Source organism: Heterodontus francisci, chromosome 19 (assembly GCF_036365525.1).
Source record: "Heterodontus francisci isolate sHetFra1 chromosome 19, sHetFra1.hap1, whole genome shotgun sequence".
NCBI classification, from domain to species: domain Eukaryota; kingdom Metazoa; phylum Chordata; class Chondrichthyes; order Heterodontiformes; family Heterodontidae; genus Heterodontus; species Heterodontus francisci.
Window position 1 is genome coordinate 28,213,554 of NC_090389.1, and position 14,060 is coordinate 28,227,613.

A 14,060-nucleotide genomic window follows, 5' to 3' on the forward strand; every position below is an offset into this window, starting at 1 on the left:
GTTATGGATCTTTGAGCTCACTGTAGAGTCCTTGATTGTAGGTAGATCATGCTTTTTGTTGGGGCCTAGTATTCTTCTTAAACCTTGTTCGCTGTAGGAGACTTTTCTCTCTTGGGATTCATGTGTCTTTATTGGATTTGGAGTTCCGTGAGAAAGAGCTGGGAGCTGACAGGAGAGGCTGTGGCGAGCCAGCCAGGAGAGGTCTTTTCAGTCCAGGAGCAAACAGACACTCTGGCCGGAATTTTACGCTGGGCGGACAGGAGCAAGAGTCCAAAGTAAATGTCGGTGCCGATCCCGCTCCCGCCCAGCCTGGGGATCCGTCCCGTATTTTACGGATCCCCAGGCTTTAATTGGCCCGAGGCGGGACTTCCACTCGCTTGAGGGAGGAGGTCCCGCCTCAGTGAGCTGCCGGCCAATCAGCGGGCCGGCAGCTCAGTCTTAGCAGCGCCACCGGGAGCGGTGGCCACTGCTGAGACTGCAGCCCAGCCGACCGAGCTCACCAGGGGAAATCGGTCGTGCCCTGGTGAGGCTAGGGTGTTCGTTTGGAGGGAGGGGGGAAGGGGGGGCGTCTTGGATCCCAGGGTTGGGTTGGGAGGCGGGGGCGGCCCTCAATCAGGCACCCTGTGCCCAATTGCCAGGCAACCCCCTGCCGGGGTGCAGAAAGGCCAGCAGCTATAGCTGGGCGGCCTTTCACGTCCCTGGCACATCCGCTTACCACGGGTAAAATATCCGCGGAGGCGGGCGAGGGCCTATAAATGGCCACTTAAGGGTCTTGATTGGCCTCGGGCAGGTGGGCCGCTTCTCACCCCCCGCCCCCCTGCTGGACCTCCGTAAACTTGATCAGAGGCAGAATCAGAGCAGTTAGGCCTGCTGCTCAATTTTACGCCGCCCCTAAGCCACCATCCGACCCGCTGGGGCGGCGTAAAATTACGGCCTCTGAGGTCAAACTGTTTGTACAATTCAGAAAAACCAAGCAGGTTAGTCATGTGACTCGCTGGTCTAACCATGTCTGTTTGTGGTCTTAGCCGACCCTGGAATGTCTCTTCTTACACACAATACGTGGTGCTCAAAGTCCATTGTGGGTTAAATTGGAGCTGGGAATAGCCCTTTTGTCCTTCCAAGCACTGGATATTTGTATGCAAAAATGTTTTTTCAGCCAAGGGCCTGGTGATTTCTTAACAAGTCCTTTCTTCACTTCAGCAACAGTTTGAAATGTAATGTCCATATTGCAAAATTAATATGTCTCATTCTTGGCAATGAGGGTCTAGCATGACAATACAAATACCAACTTAGATAAACAGAACTTAGATAAATAGAACTGTCTGTATCCTATCCCACACCAAGTTCCACTCTCCCATCACCCCTGTGCTCACTGGCCTACATTGGATCCCTTTCCCCCAATGCCTTAAGCTGAAATTCTCATCCTTAGGTTGAATCCCTTCGCCCCTCCCTATCTCTATGTGCTTCTACAGCCCTATGGCCCTCTGAGGATTCTGCTTTCCTCCAACTCTGGCCTCATGTGCAACCCTACTCTACATTGCAATTCCGTCCCTAAATCCCTTGACCTTTTCACCTTCCTCGTCATTTGAGGCCCTTTGTTAGACTCATCTTTTTGGCCAAGCTTTGGGTCAGCTCTCCTAATATCTCCTTCTTTGGCTAGGAGTCAGTTTTTGACTATGAAGCTCCATGGGATTTTATGTATTTTAAAATCCCCACCCTGTGACATCATTGGCCTTGTTAAGAATGGGTGGAATTTCTGCCTTTTAAACACTGATCAGGAGCTCCCAGAGTCAGAAGCAGGCTGGCACATCCTGGTTCCTGACTGTTTCCCAGATGTTCCACCGGACCCCTGCCAGAGTTACAGTGGGAGCCCAGCAGAATCAATGCACAAAGAGGTTCAGAGTTAATGATTCCAGAGCAGAAAGGTATAATTCAAAAGCTGGGTAGATGCACAAACAGAGGCATAATATAAAGGCATGGACGTAGGTTCTGCTAAATTCGACATAAAGCATAGGTACAATCAATAATAATATTGAACAACATATGTAGGGCGGCACAGTGGCGCAGTGGTTAGCACCGCAGCCTCACAGCTCCAGGGACCCGGGTTCGATTCCGGGTACTGCCTGTGTGGAGTTTGCAAGTTCTCCCTGTGTCTGCGTGGGTTTTCTCCGGGTGCTCCAGTTTCCTCCCACAAGCCAAAAGACTTGCAGGTTAATAGGTAAATTGGCCATTATAAATTGTCACTAGTATAGGTAGGTGGTAGGGAAATATAGGGATAGGTGGGGATGTTTGTTGGGAATATGGGATTAGTGTAGGATTAGTATAAAAAATGGGTGGTTGATGTTCGGCACAGACTCGGTGGGCCGAAGGGCCTGTTACAGTGCTGTATCTCTAATCTAATCTAATCTAATCTATGATGAATACAAAGGCAAATTGCAATTAAACAGTGCTTTTTATAAAGGGCAAAGAAGGTTGTAGTAAATAATGTCAAAAAATCTATTTTTTAATTTGTCACCTCCTGTCAGGTGTGATAATAAAGTGAGGCTCAAATAATATTTCTAAAACTCTTATATGACAACATTCTTTTTATCAAGGGACATCAGTGCTGGGGAATGTAACACTTTCCATTTCGGTCATCCCACGTTAGGTATAAGGATATTTAGATTTTTTCTATTTGTTCCTGGGATGTGGGCATCGCTGACTAGGCCTGCATTTATTGCCCATCCCTGCAGAATAAAGTTTACTTGGCAATGCCACAGGATATGTTGCATGTTCTTGTCATGCCAGCATCATTGAGCTAAAGGAGTGAGAGAAGGTGAAGCCACTGACCTACCCAAGGGCTAGTACCATCCAGTTATTATATCTAGGCATAGACACAAGCACATAAACAGTACATAGAGCTGCTGTCTTGTAATTTATGTTCTGTTTGAAAGTGTTTGTTGAAGAGAGCATTGTAACATTCATTGGAAAGCACCCTTCCAGCATTGCCAGTGGGCCAGCATAGTACCTCATAACACCCCACATCCCTCTCAACAGCATTTCAAAGCCTACAGAAGAAAAAGGCTTCACAACTTTCTTTACATGCTTCGGGGATCGCATTCTACGATTCCAAACGTTTTTCCATAAAAATTGTAAACACCTCACTACAGTTTACAGCACAGCTCTATCACTGGTGACACTGCCCTTCAATTGAGACCTTACATACAACCCTGCAGGCCAAGTTCAGTAAGGACGTATTCCCAATGCTGAATCTTTGAGCTGTGGGTGAGGATTGGAAAATTTTAGTCACATCTCTGACTTGCTTCCTGCTGGCTGGGCTCCACACTGGGTTTGAAACCTCATTGAATGTGCCCTGACAACTATGACCTGGAGTACCACTCAGATCCTGTCATGCACATCACAGGTCCTATTCACCAAAGATAAAGCCCCCCTTCATTCCATTACCATTGGGGCCCCAATGTCATGGTTCAATAGGTTTCTCCTAACTAAATATCTTCAAATAAATATGCAGTCATATGAACCAAGCCCTGTGTATATTTTTCATCTCATTACTTCATTTAAATACCAGGAAGACAAATAAACTTAGTGATGTTCAAACTGCTCTGGTAAGAAGAGAATCAGTTGAAAAATGCCACATTGATTCATGCCAGATGTAATGCATAGCACTACTCCAAGAAACATCATTAAATGGTACAGGAACAGTTTGCCCTACTTATAGCATTTAGTATAAGATCACTAATTTGTTACTTTTATCCTTCAAACAAGTCTGAGTCAACCTGACCTATTGCCTATGGGCACTGAAATCTTACTGTGCTATTATAGTACAGATTATAGTGCAGCTTTGGAATGGCATTTGCTTTGTCTGCTAAATGAACAACAGGCAAGGAGTTTCATACAAAGCTTTGTATTACTAATAGTCACTCATCAGCAGAGAATTTAACCCTGACATTGTGAGACTCCACAGCCAGCGGAGTCTCGCTCCATGGTAGTATCTGTTCTTATCAGTTTAATATTTGATACGTCCCCTATCTGGGGGACCAAATATTTAAAAAAAAAATGGGAGTTCAGATCAGGATATCAGGTGGAGGTCAGTGCATCTGCTTCATGGCATTCCTAATTTTCCAACTATTGGAATCATTGGTTAGGATTTCAGGAGTGCTGCAAATCGACTGAGTTAGGAGAAGTCTATTGAACCTTCACATTGCAGCCCCAATGGTAATAAGATGAAGAGGCCAAGGGTGGGGCTTTGCCATGCTGGGAAATAAGTCATACAATTCCTGGAATGCTATTTTCCAATTTCCATATTTAAATCCTAACAGTCAAAGCAGCAATATCTTATCATATGACAATACTAAGAGGGCAATTTAATGCCATCTCTAACTTCTCAAAGGCTGGATTAAAGAACTCCATTAAAGTCAGCTAAATATCACCCTACCTTTCAGAAAACTACACTGACCCTCACTAAAACTTTCTGTCACAATTTTGGGGATTTTATGGCAGATAATTTTTTTTTCATGTGATCTGGAATGCAATGCCTGAAAAGATGGTGGAAGCAGATTCAACAGTAACTTTCAAATGAAAATAGATAGATAACTAAAAAGGAGAAATTTGCAGGGCTCAGGGGAAAGAGCAGGGAAGTGGGGAAAAAATGGATAGCTCTATCAAAGAGGCACAGGGACGATGAGCTGAATGGCCTCCTTCTGTGCTGTATGATCTTATGATATTCTCTTGGCTTCAGCATCACCCATAAGTGGACTTTGCAAACCCTATGATCAGGAGTGCACCATTTTCAGTCTAATATCTGGTTAAACAGTAACATAACTCAGGGATCATAGCAGAAAACCTTATTCCATATACTGCCACTGAAATATGACACATCCTGCTACATGAATTCTCCTCTCTTTACGGAAAATGGACTGAAATATCACTTTATCAAGATGGGATCAATAGTAGTTTTATTTTACCTAAAATACATGAATGAACAATACACAGTTTATGCAGTGAGAACATCTATTTCTTATTCCCTTCAGTCATAGAAATAATAACGATGCAACTATCTTTGTTTCTAAACATGCACTTTTAAAATACACAGTTTTTTTTGCTGGTTGCTAAATTCACTGATCACTCTCTGTCTGGGAAGAAGAGGGAGGTAGCGACTGTCCCACTCTTCCTTAGAACTGTATGTAGTCAATATATTTTTCGAATTTAACTAATGCAACATGACTATTTGAACAATATTTAATGGAGATAAAGGGGGTAATCTTTATTGATGGTTTAAGATGCTTATTAATTATGTGACTATTTCAGCTAAGTGACCCATGGGGTCTTCCAATTGTTCACAGCATGTCTAGGGCTGAACTCTTCCCTTTGAAAAACCTTAGGTGATGTAGATTTAACCCTGTATCTGATCAGTTTGGTAGTACAGAATTATTGTCTGATAACAGAGAGGCAATCCAACTTTTCTCATTTTCTAAGTACTTATTACTGTATAGCGTCATAGAGGTGTACAGTACAGAATACTTGAAGATTGATAGACAAAAATATTCTTACTAAGTGCACACTGGCCAGTATTGGAGGGTGCCCTATGCTGTGAAGAAAGTCACTATTCTTGCCTTGTTCTCATGCAACAAGCCTTCCAAAGTAGTGTCCTTAAAAAGAACGGAATCACTTAATAATGGATCACTTAAATCATCTGGGGTCGATCTTCATTTAAAGTGCAATTATTCCATAATGGCCTTTTATCGAAAAGCTTTTCTTTTCAGTCCAGTGAATCCAACAGAACATAATTTACAACAGATACAAAAACACAACAGTAGATGAGCAAGAAGATGGCAGGGAACTACATAAATTGCTCTCTGTGTTCTGAATGAAGAGATGTCTCTGTGTTGACTCACTAGGAAAGTAATGGTTACATTTTCCACCAAATACTGCTCGGTTCAGCTGTGCTGTCACAGGCGGAACTGCAGACAAATGTCACTTGTCAAAAGAATATTAAGAACTCCCAGACTCTGTTCCATGCAAGCAAAATTGCAGATACCCTAGACCCACTGAAATACAGAAGGGGAGAAAAAGTTTTCAGAAGATTAATTCTATATGTGCAGGTTAACAATGATAGGGATTTAATCCTTATTATTCCTTTAGTTTTATTGGGAAATTATGGTGAAGGACTAAGACCCTCAGTTACAGTTTTCGTTTCCAGTGTAAATCAGATGTGTGATGAGCGGGGCATCTGCTTCCCCTGGGCAAACAGTTAGCAGATAGTTCAGTCAATTCTTGTGCCATATTAACATTGATTCCATTAGCTGCTAGCACCAACCACACTCCTTATAAATACCTCGTTGTTTGGGAGGGCAGGAAATCTAGCAGGGCAGGTAATATTGTTGGGCCTGCTGTCTCTTAATAATGAGGAATGTGTGTGAATGGGAGCAGTGGTTTAATGTGGCATGGAAAATGTTTTGCAGCAAGGAAATCAAATATTGGGCTTTAAGGTTGAAAAGCACAAGAAACTGCCGTCAAAATGAGGGCCCAACCTGCATCCTTCTTTTCTGAACTCTGTTCAAATCCACCTGAAAACTTATATCGCCTATGGCGTGGGTGGGGTGACAGTCAGGAGGCAACAGTACAGGAAGAGGCATAAATGGAAAAACTGCATAATTTGACTACAATTTACATATATTAATTAGGCCTTGTGCTGTTCCAGTGGGACCCCTGACCGCTGAACTCAAATTTTGGCCAAAGATCAGAGCAAGCAAGCAACCAGGGGTAATGGGCAGGTCAATTCTCCACGCAATTTTGGTCCCACTGCAGCCTCATTTTTAGACATAAGCAAGTTAGTAGTGAGATGAAAATCACACTCTGCAGTGTAGCATATTGTTCCTCCTACTGTTGTGTAACTGAAATTAAACCTGTTTGCCCACTGTCTGGCCCTACACGCTAGAGTACCACCTCCTATAAAATAATGAATTGATTTTTGCTATTTGTGTGCAGTATATATGTCCAACATCTATTCCCTCCAACATCTGCACATGTTCATCAGAAGCGGGAAGCAGGCCTGATTTATTTTTTTTCACCCAGCAATAGTATGCAACAGTCAAAAGTACTGGGAGTGGAAAGCAAAATTCCTACTCAGCATGCAGTATGCTCCATTCCATACCACATGAAGCACTTGGGAGGTGTGCCATATATAATGATCCAGTATCAGCATTTAAAGAATCATTGCGGCAGATCTTGACTTTGTGCAATGGTGTATAATGGGTAATAGCGAATCAGCAGCTCCTTTTACTGTGCTCCAGATTTTTATTTCCAATCACTTCAATGGAAATAAAAATTGGCGGGGGGTCGGGTAGGGGGGAATGTAAAATGAGCTGCTGATTTGCTTTCACTCGTTTTTGAAATACTGCACAAAAACAAAATTACCCCCAATCGGCCCATCAATGCCTCTCTGAATGCTGGCACTTCAACTAAAGCTCTCTGTTCTCATAGAAACATAGAAAATAGGAGCAGGAGTAGGCCATTCGGCCCTTCGAGCCTGCTCCGCCATTCATTATGATCATGGCTGATCAACCAATTCAGTAACCTGTTCCCACAATCCCCCCATATCCTTTGATCCCTTTCGCCCCAAGAGCTATATCTAACTCCTTCTTGAAAACATACAATGTTTTGGCCTCAACTGCTTTCTGTGGTAGCGAATTCCACAGGCTCACCACTCTCTGGGTGAAGAAATTTCTCCTCATCTCAGTCCTGAAAGGTTTACCCCGTATCCTTAGACTATGCTTCTCATCTCATTTTCCTGTACTCCTGTTGAATCCTTTAGTAAGCTTCCATTTCAAATATTTACCCAATTCCACAAAATGCTGCAAATACTCAGAAGCACAGCAGCATCTGTAAAGAAAGAAAAGATGCTAACTTTTTATGCACAGCTCTTCATCAGAGCTAGAATGTCAAGATATTTCCTCTCTTTACAGCTGCTGCCTGACTTGCTGAGTGCTTCCAGCATTTTCCTGATTTTTGTTTCAGATTTCCAGCAGTATTTTGTTTTTTGTTTTATCCAATCTGTTTTTAAATGACATCATAAGGGTTGATATTCTGAGTATGTGCTACCAGTTGAGGACTGCACATGTTGGGGAACTGTGAACACACTGCCCGTGATCTCTCAATTTGTGCAAACAACACATAAGGCTCCCACAAATGGCATGTACTCAGAAAATAGGCCCTACATTCTCTGCTTCAATAGTCACTAATAGTGCTAATAACCCTCTATGTGAAAATGTTTATTCTAACATCTCCTTTCCTTTCTCTAGTATTAATTCTCAGCCTGTGCTCTATTGTTACTGATTCACCAACCAGTGGAAACAACCAATCACCATTTAGCCTCTCAAAATCTTTCATAATTTGAAAACTTCTATTATATTCCCATAAACTTTTTCTGTTTTGGCCAAAAATATTGTGATTTTTTAATTCTTTCATGTAAGTTTGGTATCATCCCAGTGATTTTTTGTTATACCTTTTCTGTAATATCCTTCCTATAATCTTTCCTTACTTCTGTCAGGGACAGTCTTTGAGTATGTAACTTAGGGACAGCCCTTTAATAACCAGGGTTTGACAATGTTGCGAATGAGCAATAGCCCATAGTCTGGGGAATGAAGCTTGTAAGCAGAAGTTGAGCTGTCAAATGCTTCTGAATTTAAGTTTTAAATCTGAATCAATTGATTTCTTTTCAATGAAAGATTACAATGAGCTCTAAAACAACTTCAAATTAAGAATTTTACAGGAAGAATGGCTTTGAATTTCTTGCCTACTCCAGTTTTTAAAAAAACAGCTGAGTTTATTCTGGCAATCATTTAGTCGAGAGTATCATATGAAGGAAGAGGAGAATCTGCTTGTAAAACTGGAGAAGTCTGAGCTGCATCCCATCATTGAGTAATTCCACAGGAGCTCATTTCTGACTTTGTGCAATAGAAGTCATTGGAAATAACAATCCAGAGAGATGTAAAATGGGCTGACAATTTACTATCGCCCATTTTACACTATTGCACACAGTCAAACATACCAACGTTGCATTTATGTAAAGGAAGATCAATGACTAGAAAATCACAACCTACAAATTTATCAGCTAGTTGAGAAAAATCCTGTCTTCAGAAGAACTGAAGCACAGGGATCAATTTTCATCTTTGCTGTATAGGTGATTATCTGGAACAGTGGATTGCCCTCCCTTTAGAAAACCTATCCCCTTTACGTTCCATTAAAATCAATGAAATTAAGTTCTGTGGGTTTTATAAGTGGTTGGATATCCAAACTTTCAGATTATAGCCTAAGCGATGAAGACAAAAATTTACCCCACCGTGTCTGAAACAATTAACAAGCTTTCATTTTTAAAAAAATCTGTTGCTGGGATTTTACCCACCTCGGCCCTCTGTCAGACTCCCATTGGATTTTCAAGGGAGGCACCTAACTAAGTGCCCATTAATGTGGCCATTAATTGCTTCAGGACCTCAATTGGCCTGGGGCAGGAAGGCCATCCTTTGCCTTCCCCAGCCTGGACAAAATGGCAGGGGCCCAGGACAACAACGAGCTTGCCACCCAACGCTACTCCTTGCCATTTTGTGTGCTCCCACCTCTGTTCCTATCACCCCTGAGTCTCTCCAGTCCATAGTATTAATTTTGAGAGGTGCAGAGATAGTCCCTACTTTGTTCTGGGGTGTCAATTTACCAGTGATTTTACCAGTGCAAATGCCACAGCCATCTATAAGTGGAATTAACCAAAGAAAGACTGAATATGTAAATATCACTTGCTGTGGTAGCTGCTTACTTTGAGTGTCTCTGGGAAAATGCCAGGGCATCCATGGGCAATAAAATTCAATTAAACAAAAGAAGGGATGTTATAACACTTTGTGACTGCGAGGCTTAAGTTCTATTCTGGTTGTAACAATGTCTTCCTTATGCTGGAAGGAGATTATTTTTGTGAGGCATCAGCTTGGTTGAGTTTTAATTCTGAAGCAAAGGTCAGAAGGTCAAGCACCAACACTTAACCACATAATCTAGATTGACACTGTGCAGTACTGAGAGAGTGCTGCATAAGAACATAAGAACCAGGAGCAGGAGTAGGCAATTCAGCCCCTCGCGCCTGCTCCGCCATTCAATCCGATCATGGCTGATCTCACCTCGGCCTCAACTCCACTTTCCTGCCCATTCTCCATAACCCTTCAACCCATTTCTAATTAAAAATCTGTCTATCTCCTTCTTAAACTTACCCAATGTCCCGGCATCCACTGCACTCTGGGGCAGTGAATTCCATAGATTCACAACCCTTTGAGAGAAGTAATTTCTCCTCATCTCTGTTTTAAATCTGCTACTCCTTATCCTAAAACTATGAACTCTCATTCTAGATTGCCCCACAAGAGGAAGCATCCTCTCTATGTCTACTTTGTCAATCCCCTTAATCATCTTATATACCTCAATTAAATCTCCTCTCATTCTTCTAAACTCTAGAGAGTAAAGGCCTAAACTACTCAATCTCTCTTCATAAGACAAGCCCCTCATCTCTGGAATCAATCTAGTGAACCACCTCTGAACTGCCTCCAATGCAACTACATCCTTTCTCAAGTAAGGGGACCAAAACGATACGCAGATAGAAAGGTATCTACCAAAACTCGTTTTCACAGCCACCTTCATTGCTTTCTATTTCCCTCCTGGTGTTTGATAAGGTATCTACCAAAACTCGTTTTCACAGCCACATCTCCTTCCTCAGTGACTGTCTCCGGCTCCGACTGATTCCACGTGGATTCCAACTGCAGTTTCACCCATCATGCTTTGAAACCACCCAGGATCACAGGTATCTCCGAGAAATACAACGTTCCTCGGACTGCTACTCTCGCCGCATCCTGAGATCTACACTCAGTGCTATGCGCCGCCATATGCACACACTGGACCTCTCTCTCCAGCAGCACCGTCTCACCTTATCTCAAATCTGTTCTACTCCGCAGTTTCATCTCATCTTACGTCTCATCCGACGCATTAACAAAAAACTTTTTTTCTTCCTTTCAGGTGTTAAGGAACGCAAGCTCCAGCAGCTGATGGGGACTAATGCCCCTCCAGATCCTCCTTCCGCTTCACTTCCCTCTGACCCCACCCCTTCTGATCTGACCCCTTGCCGTGTATTCACTATACCCTCTGACCTCCCCCTCTCTGATGCTGAGCGTTCTGTACTCAGCAAAGGACTCAGTTTTATCCCCTTACGCCCCCACCTCAATGAATTTCGCGCTCGGCATGACGTTGAGCTCTTCTTCCGTCGCCTCCGCCTCCGGGCTCACTTCTTTGACCAGGAGTCCTCCCCCCGACCAGCAGACCCATTCACCCGCCTCCAGCATTCTCCCTCTAACTGGACCCCTCACCCTGGCCTCTTACCCGCTCTTGATCTCTTCATTGAAAACTGTCGGCGAGACATTGGTCGTCTCAATTTCTCTGCCCCCCTCACTCACTCTAACCTGTCCCCCTCTGAACTTGAGGCACTCCGTTCTCTCAGGTCTAACCCCGACATGGTCATCAAACCTGCAGACAAGGGTGGTGCTGTTGTTGTATGGCGTACCGACCTCTACCTTGCAGAAGCTCAACGCCAACTCACAGACACCTCTTCCTACCTCCCTCTGGACCATGACCCCACCACCGAACATCAAGCCACCGTCCAAAGGACTGTCACTGACCTCATCTCCTCTGGAGATCTTCCCTCTACAGCTTCCAACCTCATAGTCCCGCAACCCCGGACAGCCCGCTTCTATCTCCTTCCCAAAATCCACAAACGGGACTGTCCCGGCAGACCCATTGTGTCAGCCTGCTCCTGCCCAACTGAACTTATTTCTTCCTATCTAGACTCTATCTTTTCTCCGCTGGTCCAGTCTCTTCCCACCTACATCCGTGACTCTTCTGACGCCCTACGTCATTTTGACAATTTCCAGTTTCCTGGTCCCAACCGCCTCCTCTTCACTATGGACGTCCAATCGCTCTACACCTCCATCCCCCACCAGGATGGTTTGAGGGCTCTCCGCTTCTTCCTGGAACAGAGGCCCAACCAGTCCCCATCCACCACCACCCTCCTCCGCCTGGCTGAACTTGTTCTCACATTGAACAACTTCTCCTTCAACTCCACGCACTTCCTTCAAGTAAAAGGTGTCGCTATGGGTACCCGCATGGGTCCTAGTTATGCCTGTCTTTTTGTGGGATATGTCGAGCATTCTTTGTTCCAGTCCCACTCAGGCCCCCTCCCCCAACTCTTTTTCCGGTACATTGATGACTGTATCGGTGCCGTTTCCTGCTCCCGCCCCGAACTCGAAAACTTTATCAACTTTGCTTCCAATTTCCACCCTTCTCTCACCTTTACATGGTCCATCTCTGACACTTCCCTTCCCTTCCTCGACTTCTCTGTCTCCATCTCTGGGGATAGGTTGTCTACCAATATCCATTATAAGCCCACTGACTCCCACAGCTACCTCGACTACACTTCTTCACACCCTACCTCCTGTAAGGACTCCATTCCATTCTCCCAGTTTCTCCGTCTCCGACGCATCTGCTCTGATGATGCTACCTTCCATGACGGTGCTTCTGATATGACCTCCTTTTTCCTCAACCGAGGATTTCCCCCCACTGTGGTTGACAGGGCCCTCAACCGTGTCCGACCCATTCCCCGCACCTCTACCCTCACCCCTTCCCCTCCCTCCCAGAACCGTGACAGGGTTCCCCTTGTCCTCACTTTTCATCCCACCAGCCTCCATATCCAAAGGATCATCCTCCGCCATTTTCGCCACCTCCAGCGTGATGCCACTACCAGTCGCATCTTCCCCTCCCTTCCCCTGTCAGCATTCCGAAGGGATCGTTCCCTCCGCGACACCCTGGTCCACTCCTCCATTACCCCCACCACCTCGTCCCCGTCCCAGGGCACCTTCCCTTGCAATCGCAGGAGGTGTAATACCTGCCCATTTACCTCCTCTCTCCTCACTATCCCAGGCCCCAAACACTCCTTTCAGGTGAAGCAGCGATTTACTTGTACTTCTTTCAATGTAGTATACTGTATTCGCTGCTCACAGTGTGGTCTCCTCTACATTGGGGAGACCAAGCGCAGACTGGGTGACCGCTTTGCGGAACATCTCCGCTCAGTCCGCAAGCAGGACCCTGAGCTTCCGGTTGCTTGCCATTTCAACACTCCCCCCTGCTCTCATGCTCACATCTCTGTCCTGGGATTGCTGCAGTGTTCCAGTGAACATCAACGCAAGCTCGAGGAACAGCATCTCATCTACCGATTAGGCACACTACAGCCTGCCGGACTGAACATTGAGTTCAATAATTTCAGAGCATGACAGCCCCCCACTTTACTTTCATTTTTAGTCATTTTTAGTTATTTTTTCTTCCTTTTTTTTGCATTCCTTTTTACATTTTTTGCATTTATTTCATTTCATCTTAGTTTGTTCAGTTTGCTTACCCACTGTTTTTTTCAGGTTGTTTTTCTTCAGGTTTGCACTTGCTGATGTTCTATATTCAGTATATTCACACCTAATCTGTACTAATGCTTTGTCTTTCAAAACACCATTAACATATTGTTTGCCTTTGCTCCGTGACCTTTTGGTCAGCTATGTGGCCTGGTCCAATCTGCACCTTCTCCTTTGTTATCTCTTGCCCAACCCCCACCTCACTTGTTTATAATCTGTGACTTTTCTAATATTTGTCAGTTCCGAAGAAGGGTCACTGACCCGAAACGTTAACTCTGCTTCTCTTTCCACAGATGCTGCCAGACCTGCTGAGTGAATCCAGCATTTCTTGTTTTTGTACGCAATACTCTAGGTGCGGTCTCACTAATGCCTTGTACAGTTGCAGCAACACTTCCCTAATTTTATACTCTATTCCTTTAACAATAAATGCCAAAATTCCATTTGCCTTCCTTCTCACCTGCTGTCCCTGCAAACTAGTTTTCTGCGATTCATGCACAAGGACACCCAGATCCCTCTGTACAGAAGCACTCTGAAGTTTCTCTCCATTTAGATAATAATTTGCCTTTCTATTCTTCCGACCAAAAT

General features: G+C 44.2%; 1 non-coding gene across 1 annotated transcript; it reads left to right on the plus strand.

Annotated features, from left to right (window-relative positions):
- Nucleotides 1-3,960: 3,960 nt before the first annotated feature.
- LOC137380461 (U2 spliceosomal RNA) lies at nucleotides 3,961-4,150 on the plus strand. Its single transcript, XR_010977027.1, has one exon. It is a non-coding gene; the product is annotated as a U2 spliceosomal RNA (small nuclear RNA).
- Nucleotides 4,151-14,060: the final 9,910 nt, after the last annotated feature.